The following is a 23,134-nucleotide window of genomic DNA, read 5'->3' on the forward strand; positions in this document are numbered from 1 at the left end:
ATTTCTTATTAAGAGTTTAGCAGTTTTAGTTTTAGTTGAATTTTACCTAGAAATTCTTGGTTTTGGAAAGGATTAGATAAATCTGTTAATATAGATTTTAAACTTATTTGTCAACGAGTTAAAATTGATATACAATTAAACCATGTTAGAACAGATGAAGATCCAGAAGCAAATTCATGTACTTAATAGTAATAGGAAGCAGATTTAAAAGAAAAACCAAGAGTTAGAAAAAAAATGCTGATAGGTTTATAGTTATTTTCGTAAAACATATGTTCATTTAAGATTAATATTTTTTGATTTTTTAAATTGAAAACAGATACAATAAATTTTTAATGCGGCTCTTTCAAACTCTGAATTTTTTAAGAATTTGAAGTTTTTGGCTCTTCTAGCCCAAAAGGTTGCCGACCTCTGGACTAGGATAGTGACCTTCTGGTAAGCCAACGATTAATTTTAGCTTTGAACGGGTTAGATTTACCATGTTTTATTCTTCCTGTACTAAGATTAGTAAATCTATTTTGCACTGTGGTTTGCTAAACCATTTGAAAATTCTTATATAACTATTATCGTGAAGTAATCATAACTACGGTTGCCGGAAAAAATTCTATGTTTTAAAACAAAGTTCTGTAGTTCTGATATTTGTGTTCAAAATTCTGTGACAAGATTCTTTAACGTTTAAATACGATTTTCACTGAAGAACATGTCCTGTATGCTTATTTTTACAATAAATATCATAGAAATCAATAAACAGTGTTAACTTTATAACATTTTCATGAATTTGAGTCAGAAATCCTTAGTAAATATGGATATAAATATTTAATTGTTTGGAAAAGTATACAAAATTTCTAAAACCTGTAAAATATTGTATAATATGACACAGGATCTGTGACGAAAATATGCTCGAAATTTTCTAAAATTATAGATTATTCTGTGATTTCGGCAACCTTGGCCATAACTTCTTTTTTAACCGATTATGATAAATAATCACTTGAAATCATTGTTTCGTAACAACATTCAAGTTTTGTACAAAACAAAAATAAAGAATGTTGCTATCAAATCTAAAGTCATCAATAAAATTTCCGTCGATGAAATAAAATCCGATTTATATAGTTTTTTTTCGTTCATAAATTCATCATTATCAACAACACCATCTGTTAATCAAAAGCTAAAATGATGTTTAGATGATCAGAAACAAGTTTATTCACCTTCAACATGCAAAAAGAGGTTAAAAAATAATGTTTTGTAGTCCGAAAACTTTTAAATTTGATTACAAGTAGATACTATTATTTTTGAAATTTTCAAAATTTCCCAAACAATAAATCAGTTCGCTCTTTGTTGTATTATATCTCAAAATTTAACAAAATGAAAATAATTTAAACCGTTCATTTTAAAAATGAATATAAACTTTTTATGGTTTCAAGGTTTTTTCAATAATTTTATTTCAACTTTCATATAATTGATCAACACATTGAATTGATTTATTTCACTTTTATGTGAATCATTTAAAAATAAAAAGAATCATGAATAATTATAAATTAAACGATTCAATACATTAACGAAGTTTGAAAGACGATAAAAACATTTTTTCATGTACGACTAACCCAGTCTATAAATACTCGAATTACCTACTACGGCCTGTTATCAACTTTTGAGTATGATGAACATATTTTTCTATAAAGACATTGGGCAAAAAATCAAAAAAATAAATAGATGATACGAAACACAATAATAAAAACAATTTATTGTACTTGTTTTAAAAGGGGCTTGTAAAATGAAAATAAATGTTGACATTTTGAATTTTTAGTTGTTTTTCCATTTGTATCATTTTGATTCTTTTTTTTTTCATTTTTTATCATTCCAATTATGAAAAAAATTTCATGTTTTCTACTCGCCATGCGATGATTCATCAATTTTATTTTTCATTTTTAATGCCTCATAAATATAAACATTGTTTTATGAAATTTGCGAGCGAGAGTTGAAACGGCTATTCCCAAATATTTCATCAAACCACCGGTTTCTGAAAAACAAAAATTTTCGACCAATAAATTTTTCGTTTTTTTTGCCAACGAACAAAAAAAAATTCATCAAGAATTTTAAAAACCAACCACATATATCTGAATCGGTTTTACCACCTCATCTCCAAAAATGTTAAAAAACGCAAAAAACAGCAGAGAAATTGAATAACATACGCACAAACGATAGAAAAACTAACTGAAGAATATAATTCATACCGCATTTAATACCCAGGCAGACACATTCAATCTCAGTTCTGCCAGCCACTTACTATGTGCTCGAGTTCAGGCTCGAGCAAAACCCAAGTACAAGCTTGTGTGCAAGTTCAGAGAAAGCGCCTGGATTTCCGCACTCAAGTTGAACTCAGTACATGTTTTCGTGAAGACTGGTGCCAGATTTTTTTGTCATAAATCAGGACATAACAGATTTGTTCGTAGTTTTTATAGTTCAATTACAAATTCGATTGTGATTTGAGATTTTTTTGATATCAAGGATAATTCAGTACATTTTGAAAACAAATTTTCCAAAATCAGGACAATTCAAAAGTTTTAGAAAAATCAGGACAACTTCTTGAAAGTCAGGACAAGTCCTGAAAAATCAGGACACCTGGCACTTCTGACGTGCATTACAATTGTTCAGTTGTAGTTGTTGTTTCTCTTGTGCTTATAGGTGCCATGTACTCAATGTACTAAATTTACAAAATTTACAAAATTCATAAAATTGACACAATTGACAAAATGGACAAAATTGTCAGAACTGACAAAATTGACGAAAATGATAAAATAGACATAATTGACAAAATGACAGAATTGAAAACATTTACATTTCAAAGTTGTCAAAATGTTAAATATCTATAGTTAATTCGATCGATTATTGTAAACTACGTCGATTCATCATATTTTAGTCTAGCAGTTGTAAATCTACTTTTTTTTATAATTTATTCGCTTCCTTTACTTGAGAGGTTGAATTATTTGAAACACATGATTAGGCATCTTTTTTAAAAAATTATACCCTTCATTTTTAGAGTTCTTCTATTTCATAGATATAAGATCATAATTACAATTATAATTATTTAAAAATACGTTTGTCCTATACAAAAATTTGAATCTTAATTTCTTAAATTCATTTAGGATTAACTTCGTTAGAAATACTTAAATCATTACTCAGAATTTATAAATCTATCATTAATTTATTACTTTGTGTCCTGTGTATCCAAATATAATTTATAGACTGTAAGAAAGGCTACAATCCACTGTTAAGTGTATTAAATCGGGTTTTTTATTTTAAAATAACTGGAGAAACCAATTATTTTTTTTGACTACGTCAGTCCCACTAGCCTTAAAACTCTTGATGCAGGGTATGAATTTCTGCGGACGTGTGTTTTTTAGAAGCCATTGAAGTTGAAAATCGGATTGGGCTTGTGATATAGCTCAGTTGGCAAGCCAGTTGCTTTCTAGGCCGATGTCCGTGAGTTCGAGCCCAATAGTAAACATCGATCACAGTTGTACCGGATAAGTTTTTCGATGACTTGTCCGCCAACTTCATCGTTGATATAAGTCGCGAATGACATGAAGATGTTAAAACGACTATAATCGAAAAAAAAAAAATTGAAGTTGAAAAGTGTCGCATCCCAAGTAACAATTTTAGCTTTATTATGGTCAGCAAAATATCGTTTGGACTATCGCATTAGTCTTCATAAAAAGCTAAAGCGCATTCTATAACATCACCTGGACTCTAATAAAGCCAAAATCAGGCTATTTGGCCCTACTCTAGAAACGTCATCAAGACGTATCATTGTTGGTCATCAATGTTGGTCAGCAAAGCTTTTAAAAAGCTATTATAAAACATGTTAGAAATTTTTGTTTTTTTCGGTTCTGTCAGTTCTCGGAGTTTTTTTTTATTTTTTCCAGCAACCATAATGGTTGATGAACGATGATTGCATTATTCAGATATGATCTGGTAAAATTAATAGCTAAAAAACCAATGTTTTAACCATATATTGAGCGTCTTTTCTACTGCCAGTCAAGATTTTAGGTAAAATGTATATGAAATAGTATCTTAAAATAAATGCGCCTCGTCAAATCTGATGGTCAATCATGATGGAATTGATGGAAAAAGGTCTGAAAATTTTTTTTCCAATGCTTGCATTGTGAATCCATCAACATGGCGTCATTTTGTGCCCTTCGATTTTGCAACCAACATGGCGTGAGTCAATTCATAGTTTTATTATGGTTTAATGATGACCCCAAAAAAAGCTACGATTTGACGTTTCTCGCGCAAGCCAACCAATTACACGCTAAGGTTGAGTTCCTCATTTCTGAGTTGTTAATCATTAGTACAGTAAATGAGGACAGACTTTTTGAATGAAAAGGGATTGGTTTTGAATGACCCGTGGAATAAATTATGAGTTGAAGTCAAATTTCGTTGTCTGACGCCATCTTGAAATCCAAGATGGCGGCTTCCGCTGAACTTTAAAATGGTTTAAATGACTTGAAATCGCATGAAACCCCAACAAAATGGGTATCGGGTGAAAGGGCTAAACGAGTAGAAGTTGAATTTCGCTGTCAGACGCCATCTTGAAATCCAAGATGGAGGCATCCGCTCAACTTTTAATGCTCAATGCTGACAAAAAGTCGCCTTAAACCACCACTATACGGGTATTGAATGAAAAGGCTAAGATAGAAGATGTCTATTTTTTTCTTTCCGGCGCCATCTTGGAATCCAAGATGGCAGCTTCCACTGAATTTAAAATGCTGTTAATCAATGAAAATCACTTGAACACATCTTTTTTTCACGTAATACTACATTAAAACTACTATTTTGAGACAATTTAGATCATTTTAAATCACTTTTATTATTTTTTCATTATGTTTCTAATGCATTTAGAACTTTTCTTGTTTTGTTTATAGTTTTTGATTTTTTTGCCATTTATATAATTCTATTATTCCTATCATGCAATCATGTCTAAATTGTATTGGTCTTATTCTAGCGAAAACTATAAGGTTATGTTGTTTCTGTTAACCGTCTGATTTAGGCACATGTGCCAAATTCGATGTTGCGAAAATCGAATGTTGCCAAAAACGAACGGGGTTTGTATTGTGGTGGTTTTTGTGGGATTTTCAGTCACTTACAGATTTTCAGAGAAACGCGAAAAGAGATATTTGACTTCTATCATTTAGCCTTATCACCCAATACAATATATTTGAGAGTTTCATGCTATTTTCATTCATTTACAGTATTTTTAAGTTCAGCTGAAGCCACCATCTTGGATTTCAAGATAGCGTCAGAATGCAAAAATAAACTTTTATAGCTTATCCCAATTGACAAACACCCATATTTTGGAGGTTTCATGCGATATTCAATGATTTAGAGCATTTTTAAAGTTTATAGAAAGCTGCCATCTTGGATTTCAAGATGGTGTAAGATAGCAATATTCGACTTCTACTCGTTAAGCCCTTTCACCCACTACCAATTTGGGTTTCATGTCATTTTAAGTCATTCACTACATTTTAAAGTTTAGCGGAAGTCGCCATCTTGGATTTCAAGATGGCGTCAGATAGCGAAATTCAACTTCAACCGGTTGATTTCTTTCAACTTATACCCCTATAATATAGGTTTTATGCGATTTTCAGTCATTTACAGTATTTTCAAGTTGAGTGGTAGCCGCCATCTTGGATTTAAGATGGCGACGGGCAACGAAATTTGACTTCTACTCGTTTATTACTTTCACCTAATAACCATATTGTGAAGGTTTCACGAAATTTCCAGTAATTTACAGCTTTGAAAATAAAAGCGGAAGCCGCCATCTTGAATTAATGATGGCGTCAAGCAACAATTTTTTTCCTACTATTTGGGTCCTTTCACTCAATACTCATATTGTGAAGATATTCATACCACTTTCGGTGATTTCAAGTTTTCAAAGATGTATTTTTTTAATTATAACTCAAAACCAACACGCATAACTTACCAAAAATGTGTAAAAATGGGAGTTCCAATTCAAATATGTGCTATCTAATCTGAGCGTGTCCTGTTTTGACATCTTGATCGAGAACTGTCACTAAGTTTTATGGCGGTTTAATAATCATGCACTGAGTGCTATTATAGAACATGTAAAAGAAAGCTTGGAGCAAACTTCTAAGTTTGTGTTTTATTATAGTTTAAAAAGAGCATTCATAACTCTTTCAAAATAACTAAAACAGTATGTTTAATAAAAGTTTTATTAGCGTTTTCAAAACCATCTGAAAACATATGATCGAAAAAAAAATTATAAGCATTCTGCATGACCATAAAAAAACCGCCATAAAACGAGCTGCACAAAAAATGCCATAATTAAACCATAATAAAACTTCCTAATGCTAGTTGGCTTAATCTGTGTTACTTGGGATGTTGCCCCAGTTGACCATATTTTATTTTTATTTACATAGTATTCCGTCTTACGACATAACTTGACGAACATAATTCCTAAAATTCACTCGGTTCATAGCAACCGTTCTCCAATTTCTCGGGCACCCCACGTTCGCCAGATCACGCTCCACTTGGTCTAACCACCTTGCTCGTTGCGCTTCCGCTCGTCTTGTTCCTACCGGATTCGTAGCGAACACCTGTTTTGCAGGACAGTCGTTCGGCATTCTCGCAACATGTCCTGCCCAGCGTATCCGGCCAACCTTCACCACCTTCTGGATACTGGGTTCGCCGTAGAGTCGCGCGAGCTCGTGGTTGATCCTTCGCCTCCACACTCCGTTCTCCTGTACGCCGCCAAAGATGGTGAAACAGGTTGAGCACCACTGACTCTCAGTGTGTGCTGCACGGCTAACTAAATCCCAAAACACAAACACACAAAACCCAAAACTTGTAGCATTATCACAATTTACTTACACAAAAATTTCACTAATAGGACATATTCAAAACCTAGGCTAGCTTACATTATTTCATCCTACTTACGGGCCCGTATTTCCTACATTAGTGTACAAATTGACAAACAAGACGAAAAACATCCATATCACAGTTGATTCGGCACAGGAATATCACAGAATTTCTAGCAACCCTGCCTGGTTGCACTGCTCCACGGGCACGCACCACTGCCCGGAGCACCTCCGCTGTCTGCTTCCGGCTTGGCCAAAAGAATGAGCTGGGCTCAATAGTGCGTTGAGCACCCGAACAGCGATACTCGGCTCTGCAACAACGGCCCTGTAGAAAACAAACATTGTTTCTTCTTTTCTCAAAGGTTTCCTTTCCTATTTTATCACTCACCCTGTTGGGGCCGCAATGATAAACCGGTTCTACCAGCACAGTTCGGCTCTGTTTGGCTTGACGTGTTCATCGTCGGGGCTGGATGTTGTAGCGTGATGTTCAGCAAACCGTTGCCTGGGTGTTAAGATAATGGATATTTATCCGATCTGCTTTTAACCAAATTGTTTTCGCTCACCTTCCGCCGATGCGGACCTACCCGGTCCTTTATAGGTAACGGCTTCGGTATTCAACGGCTTACGCCACACCAACAGCAACGGTGAATTGTTTTGCTGTGCAATGTTGTTTTGTTTTTCTTTGTTCACGTGCACATGTGTTTTCGTTTGACAGGTTACACTCTTAATTATAAACATCGAATGTTGGCTCGGTTTAACCCAATCATTACACGCACAAAATTAAACAACTACAAATACTTAATTATAACGCTACAATGGTTCTTAACACTCGTCGCTCGAATACTCCGAGTGTACGCAGGTCCTCCTCGAGCAATATCCATGTCTCGTGCCCGTAGAGAACAACCGGTCTAATAAGCGTCATATACAGGTTACACTTCGTGCGAGGACTAAGTCTTCTCGACCGCAGTTGCTTGTGGAGTCCATAGTAGGCACGACTTCCGCTGATTATTCGCCTCCGGATCTCACGTCTGGTGTCATAGTCTGCGGTCACCAGTGAGCCGAGATAGACAAAGTCTTCGACTATCTCCAGCTCGTCGCCGTCGATCGTGACCTTGTTATTACTGGACAAGCGGGTTCGGTCGGTCTCGGATCCGCAGGCCAGCATGTATTTCGTCTTGGACGTATTAATCATCAACCCAATCCTTCCTGCTCCGCGTTTCAGTTTGCGGTAGATCTCCTCCACCGCCGCAGATGATCTGCCGACTATATCAATGTCATCGGCAAAGCAGATAAGTTGACTGGATCTGTTGAAAATCGTGCCCCGCATTTCGCCCACCGCTCGTCGAATAACACCTTCCAGCGCCACGTTGAACATCATGCAGGATAGACCATCGCCTTGTCGAAGCCCCCTGCGCGATTCGAATGGACTCGACAATTCACCCGAAATCCGCACACAGCACTGCGTTCCATCCATCGTCGCCTTGATCAGTCTGATCAGCTTCCCGGAAAAGCCGTTCTCGAAAATACCATATATTCTAGCTGTTTTTTTTAATGTTTAAATAATAGATTTTTTTTGTGAAGATAAATGAAAAAAAGTTGAAAAAAAACGTTTGATTTCGGCAACACAAAATGTTCGAGCGTGTTTCCCAAATCGAACGGGGTCTGTATTAATTTATTATTTTTATATTACAAGAATTAACATTCCCAAAAGGCAGACGGTCGCAACCATGTAGTCTTGTTTTGTACACGTCCTTTTCATTTTTTTTATGTGTGTTTCTTTCCACTCGCTTTTACAGTCTTTCATTTCATATTATTTTTTTTCCAAGCTATTGAAATACAAAATAGCAACGATATAATCTTTATATAGATATAAGTTTACATATCAACTCCTAAGTAAATAAAGCTTTGTGCTAAATTCAATTTCTTAGTATTTTTCTGTTTACAGATAAACACATCCACTGAAAGACAAAATCAGTATTGGTCATCAATTGTAAGTGTTGATTTTTGTCAGTTTAATATTTTGAAAACCCTTCCTTCAATTTTCTCGAAAAAAAGTTGATTAATAATTCGAAAATTCAAACATTGAAAGGAGCGAAAACCAAACAGTAAAAAATGGGAAATTCTATCACTTTTTTATTTTCAAGATTTTTTTCATATGTTTGATCCTATATAAAATATACTCTATTCCTCTATTTTATGCAGTAAAACTGTATTTGGATACATACATAATTTTGTTACATAAAAGCTTTCGTCCAATTTATTGAAATTTTTTTTGTATATATCGTAGAAATAATTTGATTACCAGTTGTCATGCTTTCCCAAAAAATAAATACATTAAAAGCTGTTTTGTTGAGTTGTTTTTTAAACCAAAACTTGAACTGGTAGGTACTCAAATTATTTGGATCTAAAACAATCAGGTATCCATTCATTAAGCTTATCATTCGCTTGGATTCCACTGTAATTCGACCCACTTCGATATGTTTTCCCTCTCATATAAAATCGGAATCACGAATCTAATAAAACGTCCTTCAGAGTTATTGGCAATTGTTACTCGGAGTGACTCCAGTTGAGTTGAAATGCAAGCATTACATTAAACGCCAGGCTAATAGCCTTTTAGCCGGGATGTCAAAAGCATTCGACATAAACAAATCAGCGCGCGAAAAATCCATCAACAAAATTGAAATTGAATATCGAACCCTCATTCCGGGCACTCGTTTTGAGCACTCTTGGGCATCGACAAGGGGATTCAGACCGAGCGACCGACCGTATCGATATCAATTTTTTGCATATCAGCTTACTCACAGACCAATTTGCATAGCACGGTTGTTGGATGCAGTCCTCGGGTGCATCCATTCATCCAATCCATCCATCTATCCTAAAGAGAGCATCAGTAGAGCCACCGCTCATTTGCATGTTAAATCTTCACCACTGTGTAAAACAAGGATGGATCCCCCGACACAGAAGGATATCATCCTTCGGTTCATTTTTTCACCTCGACTGTTTCTCGCTTCAGAAACCAACTTATTATGCAATTCTGGGAAAAGTGGCTTCCAGAGAGATTCGTGATCTCATTTGTTCCTAGCTAGCCAGCTACCGAGGCTTGGCTTGGCCTTCGGTTTGACTGGCAAAGATAAATGACACTTGCAAATGACTCTCTTGAAGGATGCGAGAAGGGGTTAACTTTTCAAATGCCAGTATTGATACATTACCCATTGCAGTTGGAACTCGGAACCTAATGTAAACGTCAGTTTTCAGCAATTGAATATTTGCTAGAATTTTTATTGAAAGTATGGTTTCAAACTTCAAAAGAAGGTTATCAAAGCAAGATTTCCTTTCGAGTTTCTTTTAATGTTCGTAACGGAAAAACGTATAATTTGATGAGACATATAGTGGTTGTAATCCATTTGCCCGAAAACGTTTGCCCAGAATGAAAAATCCCCAGAATTTCAATTACCAGAAAAACACTTTCCCAGATTTTTTCCCCAGATGAACTATTCCAGAGAAAATTTTTCGCCAGAATGAAACATTTCCTAGAAAATTTTCACCAGAATGAACCATTTTCCGGAAAACTTTCACCAGAATAAACCATTTCCAAGAAAATTTTTCGCCTGAATTGCTATTTCTCAGAAAATTTAATATATTATTCCAAACTGATAAATTGATAAAAGTAGATTATTTTCCATTCTGTGAAATAAAAATCTGGGAAATGGTTCGTTCTGGGGAAATTTTTTGTGGGAAATGGTCCATTCTGGGGAAAAAAATTTCTGGTAAATGGTACATTCTGTGATAAAAAATCTGGGAAATGGTTCATTCGGGGGTTTGATTGTGGGTATTTGTCATTCTGGGTAAATGTTTTCGGGCTTTTGGGGTACAATAATCGTCGAACAATACTGCGTCTTCCAAGCGTCCAATAGAGTTGTTTTTGATATTTATTACGCATACTTGCTGAGCGTGTACAGATGAGAAGGGACAATTCAAAAACTCTCGGTACAAAAAACGGGCAGCCGGCCGTTATTGAGGTTGATTGTCCCAAAACTGAAAAGTGTTTGTGAAACAACCTGCATAATATAACGAACACTATCAGCCGCAAATAGGATTATACTGCAATCGAATTGTGGCAAGTAAAAGCTGTGAACGGGTGTCTAGCTGGCAGCACGATGGGGTGTTTTACGTTAACAGTCTCATCGGAATTGATTACCCGATCAGGAGGGAAAAACTAAATTATATCAAGATGAGATATTTTGATACTAATTTTTTCCTATCTAAATGAGTTATTATTCAGTACTCGTAGGATGTTAAAATATCTCAAATTATATCAAAAAATCTATACGATCATAGTTAAATTATATCAATTTTAGATATGCTCCTTTCACGATTATATCTCGTTCAGATAGCATAGTTTGATATTGGGCAGAACAAAACCTTTAAAAATTATAACTTATCAAGATATGAGCGCTTCGAGGAAAAATTCTAGTGGAATGTCAATAAACCATATTATTTGCTAAAACCATGTTCCATTTTTGGTTTCTTAAAAATTGGATCCAATTTTAAGGATCTGTTGAGCGAAACTCATTAATGTACGGTTTGGGCCGTTGACTCCGATGTCCGTTTTTCAGAAAAAGTTATACATATTTCAAAATCAGATATAATCATTTTATTTTGGGATCACCCGAAAAAATTCTTTATCACTGAAAATTATCTCAACCTCACCCGATCAGAAGGGAAAAACTAAATTATATCAAAATGAGATATATTTGATACCAATTTTTTCCTATCTAAATGAGTTATTATTCAGTACTCGTAGGATGTTAAAATATCTCAAATTATATCAAAAAATCTATGCGATCATAGCTAAATTATATCAATTTTAGATATGCTCCTTTCAAGATTATATCTCATTCAGATAGCATAGATTGATATTGGACAGAACAAAACCTTTAAAAATTATAACTTATCAAGATATGAGTGCTTCGAGAAATTTTTTTAGTGGAATGTCAATAAACCACATTATATGCTAAAACCATGCTCCATTTTTGGTTTCCCAAAAATTGGATTCAATTTTATGGAGCTGTTGAGCGAAACTCATTAACGCACGGTTTGGGCCGTTGACTTCGATGTCCGTGTTTCAGAAAAAGTTGCACGTATATCAAAATATGATATAATCATTTTATTTTAGGACAATATTGGAGAAACTTAAAATCGTGAGTTCGTCCCACTAAAACCATCTTGGGCTTCGTATGCCAGATGTGCCCTTTGGTTTCACCCTATGATACTACATCAAGGGTTAGGCCGTGCTCATGCACTTATACATCTCACCCTTTTCCTTTTCTTCTTATGATTTTTGGTCTTTCTCTTTTAACTTCTTTCTCCTTAATCCTCTTTCTCCTTTTTCCTCCTTTTCCATTTCCTCTTTCGCCAACTTCTGACAGATACAGAAGACCTCAAGACGTGAGCCGGTTAGGTAGCCTTTCAAAGTTATTCGCCCCTGTCACATTATCCACTCCTTAGGATTTCTAACCACCAAGGCATGGCCGATTGAGGAACTATCAAGCTAGAATTCCATCACGACCACCCCGAATGGTATCTCCGCTTCCTTTTGATGCAGGAAAGATCGTTACTGAGTACGTGAGACCTTCTAAGTCCCTCCACACGTATGAGTCCAGATTATGGTTATACCGCGCCCTAAGATCGCGTTGCTTTTGAATTATGGTGTCATACGAATCCCAAGACCTTCCATTAGTTTGTCAAGTTTGGTTGACTACCTCGTTCTCTCCGTGCATCATCTTTCCTGATTTGTATTAGATCGCACATGGTTTGCGAGACTTTGTCGACTATAGCACGCCACGACTGTTTGTCGCGACACATTTCACTCACAACATTTTCAGCGTTCAAATTTTGAAGATGTTGACGCCATGAAATGAATCTGGGGCAGAAAAAGAGGCCGAGCTGCTGATAAGCTTTAACCGATGAAGGTATTGCTTGAAGCACCCATGACTCGAAAGGAACTGCGTCAAGTTGACCTCTCCATTCTTCCCATTTACCCAGTTTGAAAGTCGCGGGATTAGCCTATGCGTTATTCGACGTGTCCCATTGCTCCTGCCACTTGACGCTGCTCGCTGAACTTTACGCACTCCTCTATCAGCCTTTGCTTCATAACACTCCATTTCCTCCGCCAGAGTTATGTCGATGGGAATCATGCCCGCGATGACAAAAGCTGCATCTGCTGATATGGTCCTGTATGCACAGGAAACTTGCATGGCTATCCGCCGATGTGTGCTCCGTAATTTGGAATTGTTGCGCTCTACCTCTATGGCGGAGCTCCAGGCCGCTCCTCCGTATCGTAGTTTCAACAGTGCTACGCTCGCAATGAGACGTTTCTTGCTTATCTTTGGACCATGGGAATTCGGCATAATCCAGGCCAATGAATCGATGACTTTTCATGCACTTCCACAACAGTATTTGACATGTTCGCCAATACTTAAGCGATTGTCGACCATTACTTCAAGGTATTTCAGCTGCTGTTTCGAAGGTATCGTGTGTCCTATAACAGTAATCTCCATTTACCGCACAACTCTTTCGTTGGTCACGAGCAGAACTTCAATGTTATGGTGAGCTATCTGAAGCTTAACTCCCTCCATCCAGATGCCAACACTTTCTACGGACACCGTTGCAAGGTCTTCAACCTCCTTGATTGTTTCGCACGTGCACGATCATGAGCACGATATCGTCAGCAAATCCGACTATCAGCACGCCAGCCAATTCTAATCTTATTTTCTGCTATTCTCGTCTTCAATACACCAAAGCTGCTGCATCAGGATTGTTGCGGTTGTTTTGACTGCTCCAATCAGTTCCAATGGATTAAACAGCGTTGCGATTAGACAAGACTTTCCGTTTTGTTTGAGGCTCCTTAACTCCGATCGATGGGCTTTAGGTTGAATTGAGGCCCTCAGAGCCAAAGGGGTATAAGTGACAAAATGGTCAATTTTGAATTAATGATGCCAAACAATTTTTCATATTTCAAACTTTAATTGCTGATTTTTTCAGATTTTTTAAATTTTATTTACGTACTTTAACATTCGAAAAAAAAAATACAAATTATCGAAAAATATACGGAAAATGACCAAACACAACAACTTAAAAGCGTTTTTTCTCGAAATAAGCATTTATGCACATATACCCCTTTGGTTCCAATAGCCTCAATTGTTATCTGAACATATCCGTCCTTGGTTGCTATAATTGTCCGAGTGTTTTTACAGATGGATCGGGATCGAGATCAAAAACTTATCAGGTAAATTCTCCAAGGCCTTACGTGAATTCGAAGCAAACTTCCGAAGGTCGAATCCACCACATTCTGTTAATCTTCTATATTCACGGCTTAGTAGAACAGCTTCTAGTTTATCGTCGCTTCCTGTGAGTACACGTCTTCAGTCAATACCTTGGCTGCCTTGAGAAAACGTCATTCTTCATCCGTTGCCAGTTGTTTCAAAACTCTGGTAGCTAGAAACGGCGCAGGTTTGGTCTCATACGTTACCGTGGTTAATTCGTAAGTTTTAACTTCCTCGGTTGGATCTTCTCGCCACAAAATGCTCTCCTCACCGCTAATGTGAATTTGTTGAAACATTTTTTCAACGTCATCGACGACCATGAACTGCTTCGTTCGGCTTCTAAGGATGGTTGACCGGAGATCATCCTGGATTACCGGTCCCGCTAGTTAAATATCGCTGAGTAATTTTCTACTGGATGTCGAACACGAAGCGTCGAATACAACTCTAGGTTTGGTGGAATGCTCGATCCCTCAATCACCGGATGGTGCGGTAAATAACAGCATACTCGTCCTGCATCTACGGTCTCGTCTATCTTCCGCATATTTCCAGGTTCAGAGAGTCGCCTAAACATTGACTATACAACTGTTAGCGCATCTCTTGCTTTGTCAGTCGACGCTCTAGGCTTTGAAGACGTCGGTAAGCGATATTTATTGAATCCCTAATGCTTGGAAATACGTCTTCACAAATCCTAAGTCGAGTTAAGATTTCATCCAAATCTTGTGAAACAGTGGTGTTACATATGGTTTGTGAAGAATTCTGCCAGTTATCTACTACTCCAGTCTACCCATCCCATCGTTTCCGGTTTGAAAGAACTCAAAGAAGTCCTGTACTCCATGAACTAGATCAATAAACTTGGATGTATGTATGTATGTATGTATGTATGTATGTAGATAATCCACCATGGGTGCTCGGATTCACCACAGTTTCTTTAGATCATAAGTTCGGCTAAACTTTAATGCAAACCATCACATACCCGACTCCATGGCTTCGTGTGAACTGTCATGTAATGAATGTGTTTTGTGTATGTGTGAGTCTTATTTGGAGAACGAAACAATCAGTTTCGCAACCGTATAAGATTCATCACATTTTCAGTGCTATGAATCTACGACAGGTATTCCGCACTCGTGTATATACCTGGAAAGCTGGCAACTGATTGAACATTCTTATTTTATATAGTCAGTTGTAAGAAAAAACACATCTTACCTGTCGACCATTTATGAGATTTTAACCCAAAAGTTTTCATGCCGATACCGGGAATTGAACTCAGTACGCCTGGCATGCCAAAACCAGACTCGCGCCAGCCTATCCGCTAGACCACATCGGCGCTATAAGAACTAGATCAATAAACTTGGATGTACAAGAGAAAAGCCATTTTGCGTTTCTATTTTCAGCGTGAAAACACAGCTAAGTGTTCCCCTACAGTTGCCACAAACGTATGTTGACGGTCCTCAGCTAAAACAGTTCCTGCACATACTCTGTTTTCGAATCATTTGTTCCTTCCCTGAAACTGACAAATTCTTGATGACCTTCTGATCATACGATACATCGGCATGTGGTAAACCGCGAAGCATTGTTGGTCGTCCGGTTTGTAGGCTGCTTCAGAATTCATTGCGGTTGATCTTTTCTTGTATCGGCGTTTTTCGAGGACAAGCAGCTCAATACCTTCACTCGTGTCTGGAGGAACTCCGTAAGATCCTTGATCTTGTCCTTCTTCTTGTTGGCAGATACTTCTTCCTATGCTCGACGTGTACTTGGATCTAACCTGGTCTTTGGATCTTTGTTATCCACTGTCTTCACCAGCTGATCCAGCATTTGAACACTACGCTCGAAGCCTTTCACGAGTATTTGTAGTATTTTTCGGAAGCCGATCGCGACACTGCGTTTTTCGATTATATTTCCAACTCAGCATCATTGACTGTGGTAGATTCAATCACCCTTGAGGAAATACATAAATCAATTTGCTCCCTGGATAGCTCCAAAGGGCCCGGGCCTGATGGAATTCCTCCATTACTTCTAAAAAATCTTGTAAATGAATTAAGTATGCCCTTGTTTCTATTGTTCAACTCATCGTTGAAATCCGGTGTTTTTCCTCAAGTATGGAAAGAATCTTTTCTTGTACCTATTTTCAAGTCGGGGAAAAAGTCTGACATTAAAAATTACCGGGGTATAGCAATCTTATCGTGCATACCGAAACTTTTTGAAGCAATAGTGAATCAAAAAATATATAATCAAATAAAAACACTCATAACTGAAAAGCAACATGGATTTGTTAAAGGACGATCTACAGCGACTAATTTACTTGAATTCGTTTCTTATAATATCCACTCCATGGATCAAGGAAATTCCGTTCAGGCTCTATACACGGACTTCAGTAAAGCTTTTGATAGAATCGACATCCCTTTGTTAATTTTAAAACTACATAAAAACGGATTCAGTGCACAACTGCTGAAATGGATTGAGTCGTATTTGACAAACCGTAAACAAATTGTTAGATTCAATGGTTCACTTTCGAAAAGCATCTCCGTTACATCTGGTGTGCCTCAAGGCTCCCATCTCGGTCCCTTATTATTTATATTGTACGTCAATGACATTACTTATTTACTGAACCAGCTAAACGTGCTTATATATGCAGACGATATGAAGCTCTATATGATAGTCAATAACGAAGAAGATTTCAGGGTGTTTCAAAATGAAATAAATATTTTTTACAAATGGTGCAGTAAAAGTCTACTTGAACTAAACGTGAAAAAATGTTCACATATTGTATTTACAAGGAAAAAATATCCGTCATATGAAATTGTTACATTAGGAAATGAGCCTGTGGAGAGAATCAATAAGATCAGAGATCTAGGTGTTATATTGGACTCAAAACTTACCTTTGTAGATCACTATAACTCAGTGATTCAAAAATCAAATAGTATGCTTGGCTTTATAAAACGTTTTAGTTATAATTTTCAAGACCCATATACATTAAAAACATTGTACACAGCTTATGTCCGATCCATACTTGAGTACTGTAGCGTTGTGTGGTCTCCCTTTCAAATTTCTCATAAAAACCGTTTAGAATCCATTCAGAAACAATTTGTTCTATTTGCTTTACGAAATCTAGGATGGTCTCAGAGCCAATTACCAAGCTACGAATCACGCTGTTTACTAATAAATATTGAACCATTAACTGTTAGAAGAGAATTTGCTGCAATCTCCTTTGTAAACGACATAATTAATCAGCGTGTTCAGTCTACTTATCTACTAAATCAGTTAAACTTTTATTGTCCGAGTCGCCAGTTGAGAACTAGAAATCTGTTTATTTTAACCTCTGCTCGAACTGATTATGGTAAAAATAGTCCAATCAATTGTCTTATGAAGAATTATAATAAAAACTACCAGAACATAGATTTTACTATGTCTAAACAGCAGCTAAAAAGTGCTTTTTACGGCAACAGGCACTTAAGAACCTAATATTGTAGTATTTAAAGTAATATTAAGATTGTACTACTAGTTTTAAGAATACATATGTAGCCTACGATGTTTGGCGAAATAAATAAATAAATAGATGAGACGGAGATTCCCTTGGTTCATTTGGTAGACTGAACCACAGAATTTGTATCCGGCTTGAAGGACCAATGTTTGGGGTGGTATAGTACCTTGGGTTAGTTCTTCGGTTCCACGGGGTCGTAGTTATCCGACAGTATAGTTGAGGTTCCAGAAGGTCGACAGGTCCTTGATGTACAGCATAAACATAGTTTTAAAAAGTGTGGGGAATTGTTGGCCACCGAATGAAAAATGACCAAATAACATGCGAAATTCATGAGAAAAAAACCTGACTCAGGATTTTTTTTATTTCAACACATATTTCAGATATCCTAGGTGGCAAACGTATGCTAATGACCCACGATACTCCACTCTCTCCTATTTCATAATTCTTCCACATAAGGTTTGATTTGGGTTGTATCTTAAACTTTGTTGGTCAATAATTCCGCTGAAGATTATTTATTATATCACCTTCGACAATGTCGCACAGATGCGCACTTATTAACTAAACCTTAATCTAAAAGAACACTTACTTAAATTAAAGTCGAAAAGGTGGTAAACGCTATTAAATTGCCGACAAGAATTTTCCAGAGGGTTATTAAAGCCATATTGTGTACGATGAGTTGGGAGTCTTAGGAAATAGTAATTGCGTAATGTTCTAGAGGGCGCACTGATCTGCAATTTTTCGACCAACTCTATGCTATCTATGTTGCTCATCAGAAGATCATATATAAACAAATGTTGTAGAAGAATTCTTCTTTCAGCGAGAGTCGGCAGTGCAATAAGCCTGCACCGCACGTATGGCGGTAAGTTGACTGGATCATTCCAACTTAGCGTTCGAAGTGCGTAACGTAAAAAGCATTTCTGGACTCGCTCGATGCGGTTAGCATGGATGTCATGGTAAGGGGCCCATACTTGAACACAGTATTCTAACACGGTCCGGACAAGAGAGTTGAACAGCGTTTTCAAACAATAGATATCCGTAAAATCTTCCGTATTACGACGTATCAATCCTAGTGTAGCAAACGCCTTTGCTGTGATTGCTCCAATGTGCGTTGTGAACTCCAGCTTAGAGTCAAAAACGACTCCTAGATCCTTTATCTCGCTCTTCCGTTGAAGCGTAGTTTGACCCATTCTATAAACGAATAAGATTGGATTTCGTGCTCTAGTAAATGATACAGAATTGCATTTCCCTGCATTTGCTTGCATACCGTTTGTGTTGCACCATTTCAACATAGTGTCGATATAATTTTGCAGTACGCAAGAGTCTAACGGACAAGTTATCGTTCTGAAAATTTTCAAGTCGTCGACGCAGTTTCGATGAGTGTATTAGAGAGCATAAAACTTTTATAAAGAGAACAAACAATAAGGGGCCGAGAAGACTTCCCTGTGGCACACCTGAGGATATTGGAAAAGTTTCGAACACAACGGTGCCAATTTAAACGTAAGCTGTTCTATTCACTTAGTTCGAACTTATCCATTTTGTGAGTCAACTAGGAAGACCCATCTTTTTCAGTTTCTCTACTAACAGTTCATGTGGTACTCTATCGAACGCTTTTGTGAAATCGATATAGACTGCATCAACCTGTTGTCGTTTCTCTATTTTATTTATCAACGTTGAAGAATAACACATCAGGTTACTCAAAGTTCATCGTTTTTTTTACAAAACCATGCTGATCAGGTGACAAAACATGTTGAGCACTTTGATAGATTCTCTCGTGCATCAAACTTCCCATTAATTTCGGAATACAACTCAGTATAGATATACCTCTGAAGTTCTCGACATTTCGAAGGTTTCCTGATTTGTGTATCGGTGTGACGCAAGCGGATTTCCAAAGAGACGGGAACGTACTTTCATTCAACGAGCGATTGAAAAGCAAGCTGATGGGCAAGGCGAGTAAAATTACACAGTTGTTCAACAGCGAAGGCGGAATATCATCTGGACCTGCTCTTTTGGATGCATCGATGGAACGTAATTTCAAACTATTCAAATATGCATGGTCTATAGTAGGTGAACAAGTTCCCATAGCTTTTTCGAAAAAATTAGCAAACAAGTTAGCAGATTCTCGGGGAGACTTTGCAAATTTTCCATCCAACTGAACTTGTTTGGGAACCTCATTCGATTTCTTACGATCTTTCATGAGTTTCCAGAAATTTGAGCGAAATAAGAATAGCACCACTATGTGTTTTGCTTGTTAAAATATGAATGATCGAAAATTACGAAAATTTTCTTCCACGGTTTGTTCTGAATTGCTCAACGGATAAATCAAGCATAAGTTTATTTTTTTGGACGTAGCAATTGGCGTTGAGGACCAAAAATGTGAAAAAGGGGTGCGAAATAAGAATAGCACCACTTAAGTTTAAAAAAAAAGCAAGATTATTTTTAAAAATTTACTGTTTAAAAGTGAATGATAATGCTCCTACGAATTATTTGAATAGATAACTGCATTTTAAGGAGTTTTCCAGTATTCCAAAGGTTTTCAAAGGTATTTAAAAGGGGTTTTAAGAGATGCTCCTTTAGCTATAAGGAATTTGGTATTTGAGCTATAAAACTTTATCAAACTGCTTTATTTCTTAATTAAAATTCATAAATATGATGCAAAATGATAAAACATAAATTTGAGGCTGAGTTTAAATCCAAAAAGCAGGTTGGAATTCAAAAATACTAATGTTTTTTAATAGTCAAACACTTTTTATCTAGTTTTAAGTCATAGATGGCAGCACTATCTTGCCATTTAACCAAATTCATGCCCATTTTCGAATATCCGGGATTAATTAAGGAGTGCTGGATAATTTTGGTTAAGAAATAAATGCATGTACCTTGTGAACGCTTTGGAAATTCTAAGATCACTACATCCACAAAAAAAAAATAAGAATTGCATAAAGGTCATTAAAAATGAATTTTTTGGACCGATTCTCAGAATAATGTTATACTTTGCGATGGAACTTGATAGACCAGACGGCTAGCAGTATTCTTGGTATTATTTGCAATTGAATCGGAAGTTGAGATGAGCAGGAATTTTGGCGGTTGTACATTTTTGTGCTGGTGATTCTTTTGCAAATCCGGAAAAGCTTTCTGCAGCGTGAACTTCCACAAAACTGTGATGCGAAAATACCTCAAAATGATGAATATGGGCCTAAATAAACCTGGAAAATGAATATTGAGATTAAATTTGGTTTTAACTGCAAGATAGTGCTGCCATCTACGACTTGAAACTGGAAAAAAGTGTGGTTTACTTAACAAAATCAAAGTTTTTATTTCCAACCTATTTGTTCTGATTTAAAGTTAATCCCGAATGTTTGTTTCATCAGTTCACGTCATTTGAATGAAGAAAGTAAGTAGTTTGGAAAAGAATTACAGCTCAAATATCAAATTCCTTAACGCTAGAGGAGCATCTCTCAAACCCCCTTTTAATACCTTTGAAAACCTTTGGAATTCCTGAAAACTCCTTAAAATGCAGTTATCTATTCAAATAATTCGTAGCAGCATTATTATTCACTTTTGCACAGTAAATTTTTGAAAATAATCTTGTTTTTGTTGAAAACGTGGTGCTATTCTTATTTCGCACCCTTTTTTCACATTTTTGGTCCTCAACGCCAATTGCTACGTCCAAAAAAAGTAAACTTATGCTTGATTTATCCGTTAAGAAATTCAGAACAAACTGTGGAAGATAATTTTCGTAATTTTCAATCATTCATATTTTTACAAGCAAAACACAGAGTGGTGCTATTCTTATTTCGCTCGCTGTATTATGTTGCGTTTTTCAACTTCTCAATCCTAAGAAATGGCGTTATTATTCTTAATCTTCTTTGGCAGTTTATAGGTACCCTAAAATCCCGAATGAAAACTTTTTTATCTGGGTGCTTGCAACATTGTAGTTAAAATTCTGACCAGCGCGGTGCTTTTACCCAGTAATGAATGGCGACAGTAAATAAAATTCATATTTTGAGAACCTTCAATCAGGTCTCGGCAGGGCGCGTTGAAATTATACACCTTAAACACGATCGCACGCTTTGTCACGGAGTATTTAATTTATTACCATACCAACTCCTTGGGAGCAGAATATTTACAAAAACAGAGACGAGACAGAGTCGAGACAGAATGGAAGAGGGAGAAACAGAAGTCTCACGTTGCTGTCACGGGTTTTGGTTCGCTTTTGTCGCAATAAATCAACCCGAGCGAGCTTGGCCGGCTACCAGTCACATAATCAATATCCTGCCCTGGGTAAACGCTCTGCTCTGCTTCGCTTCCAAGCCAAGCGGCCCAACGACTGAAAGCCCCTTTCTTAGATGCTGCCCATGAGAACAACTTTGAAAACATGATTGAAAGCTGTTCGCACGTGATTAAAGCCAATTGTGACCTGGGACTGCCTGCGCCAAGCCGAGATATAGACTTGTCAGAAAAAAATAATCGAAACACTTTTCGGAAGCAGGTCACATAAACTCTAGAGCACTAGAGACGGAATCGGCCGGATGGGCGGTCAATCAACAAGGAGCACACAAAAAAGGGCAGAAAGGCAAAAATCTAGATACACTTGGATGTAAAGTTGAAATTATACTGGAAAATCTAGTTTCGTTCGAGTCGAGCATTGACCGGTTGTTGTTGTTGTTATTTTGGTCGATGCTGGGCATAACTCCCCCCTCGAGGGGCTTCTCTGTTCGCCAATAGCACAAAGCGGGGGTAACGAAAAGGTCCCGATGAGAGGTTAAATTTTCATTCATCGACCTTTTCCTCATTCGTTGTGATGCTTATTTACTGGTGCCATTGAAGAAAAGGTTGGATACAACTTTATTACTACCTATTGCTATGAGAAAGTATTCAATGCCAAGAGATAGATGATGTTTTGGTTTGATTTGTAGGATTCAGAAAGGACAAGTCAATGCTCGAGGAAATTAAAATTTAAAAAACTGTCGCATTCAGATAATGTGGTTCTCAAAACTTTCCGATTGTGAAGTTTCTTTTACACGTGGCAATCAAACTAATGCTTTTGCCATCCCAAGCAAAACTTTTTGAAATTTAATTTCTTTCTCGATCAATTCATTGGATTGCTTAACAGGACATCAAAAATCAACTAACACATGTCAAAGAACATTCATTTTAGAAGAGGCAAGGTAAGGAAATCCCCCAATAACGACGATTTAACTTGCGAAATATCATTCCGCTTAACGAGAGAAGTAGAAGTGAATTAGAAGTCGAACGTACATGCAAGGGGCTTTCAAACTAATGACATTATCGGGGCTCGCTTTTTGACCATTTTTGGATCTGTCTGATATCAATTGGTTGAATGGCTTTGGAAAGTTTTACCACGTATGGTGCAGAAGCTGGTGGAGGGTCGAACGAAATTAGTGGGCCCTGATAAGGTGAACTTTTTTTCTCTTCTCTACAACTGGACTAATTGGTTCACT

At 36.8% G+C, this 23,134-nt stretch overlaps 1 protein-coding gene across 10 annotated transcripts in view; it reads left to right on the plus strand.

Moving 5' to 3' along the window:
- The window catches only part of LOC129751439 (bumetanide-sensitive sodium-(potassium)-chloride cotransporter), a 256,700-nt gene that overhangs the window by 121,773 nt on the left and 111,793 nt on the right, over nt 1-23,134 (plus strand). For 8 of the 10 annotated variants that reach the window (XM_055746933.1, XM_055746943.1, XM_055746937.1 and 5 more), the window contains one exon: nt 8,818-8,862. The exons of the other annotated variants lie outside the window; for them this stretch is intronic. The gene's annotated coding sequence lies outside the window, so the exon portion shown is untranslated. The remainder of the gene's footprint in view (nt 1-8,817; nt 8,863-23,134) is intronic. 10 annotated transcript variants of the gene reach the window in all.

The sequence above is a fragment of the Uranotaenia lowii genome, chromosome 3 (assembly GCF_029784155.1).
Source record: "Uranotaenia lowii strain MFRU-FL chromosome 3, ASM2978415v1, whole genome shotgun sequence".
NCBI classification, from domain to species: domain Eukaryota; kingdom Metazoa; phylum Arthropoda; class Insecta; order Diptera; family Culicidae; genus Uranotaenia; species Uranotaenia lowii.